Genomic DNA, 1,330 nt, shown 5'->3' with positions numbered 1-1,330 from the left:
TAAAATATCAGATATTTTTATTTATCAAAGTTAAAAATTAAAACTAAATAATATTAGTATTTTTTGTTTTAAAAATTAAAATAAAATACAAAACTAATCATAAGGCTAAAATAAAAAAAAGTAGAGGGATTCTAGAGGGGTGGTAATGTTGAATTTCATGTTCATATAGGTTGCATTTGTTTCTGAGAACAAGCTAAGACGAGACACTGAGAACAAGACATAAAGGACAAAAACACAAAATTTAGTGTTTTTGTATTTTGTTTAGTGATAAAATAGAACAAATTATAGAAATCTAATTTATTCTCATTTTTTTCATTCAAAAAATTTGAGAAGAAAAATATAATAATAAAAAATATAATTATGAAAAATTAATAAGAATAATAAAAGAAAAAATAAAAAATAAATTGTGTCCCTTGTTAGTGTCTCTGTATCTTTTCTATCAAGATGAACACACAAAATGCACTAATTCAGTGTCTCTGGACACAATATCTCTGTTCATGTCTCATCTATCAAACACAATTTTGTATCTCAGTCTCTCTCTCTCAATGTCATATCCCAGTAAACAAACGCAGCTATATATATGAGAATATTATGGTTTATTACATTATATCTTTATTTTGTGCCACATAATAGAAAGTAGACTTCTATGTCTATTTTTTTTATTATTTATGTTATTTATCTATATTTTTTTAAATTAGACTTTATAGTTATCGACTTATTTTTATTTTTTATAAGAGTACATCAATTATATCGTAATTTTAATAATCAATATAAATTTTAAAAAAATAAATAAATTCATATTTATTTCGATTACACTCAAAACTGAATAATATTATAAAAATAAACAAAAATGTCTCATAATTCTCATATAAATTATATATATTAGTATACCAAAAGTAAACTTAACTTCCTAGGTAATAAGTAATTTTTGGAATTGGATCTCTCATTGTAAATTTTATAAGAAAGATAAAAAAAATATGAGAGAAAAATTTAAAGATCATATTTTATACCCTAAAATTAAAAAAAATTGAGAGCATTAACTTCTCTAATTTTTGAATCATCTAATGTAAAAAAAAGATCACATCTTTATTATCCTAAAAGTTGAAAACTAAAATAAACTAATATTAGTATTTTTGAAAAAACATCAAAAGGTTAAAGATCACACCTTACATCATTAATTGAAAAATTGAGAATATTTATTTCCGTAATTTTTAAATCATTTAATGTATAAAAGTCACATCTTTACTATCCTAAAAGTTGAAAATTAAAACTCATATTAGTATTTTCTAATTAACAGAATCAAAGTAAAATACAAAACAATCTTAAATAA

This window comes from Arachis ipaensis, chromosome B06 (assembly GCF_000816755.2).
Source record: "Arachis ipaensis cultivar K30076 chromosome B06, Araip1.1, whole genome shotgun sequence".
Classification (NCBI taxonomy): domain Eukaryota; kingdom Viridiplantae; phylum Streptophyta; class Magnoliopsida; order Fabales; family Fabaceae; genus Arachis; species Arachis ipaensis.
This window is presented reverse-complemented; position numbering follows the sequence as displayed.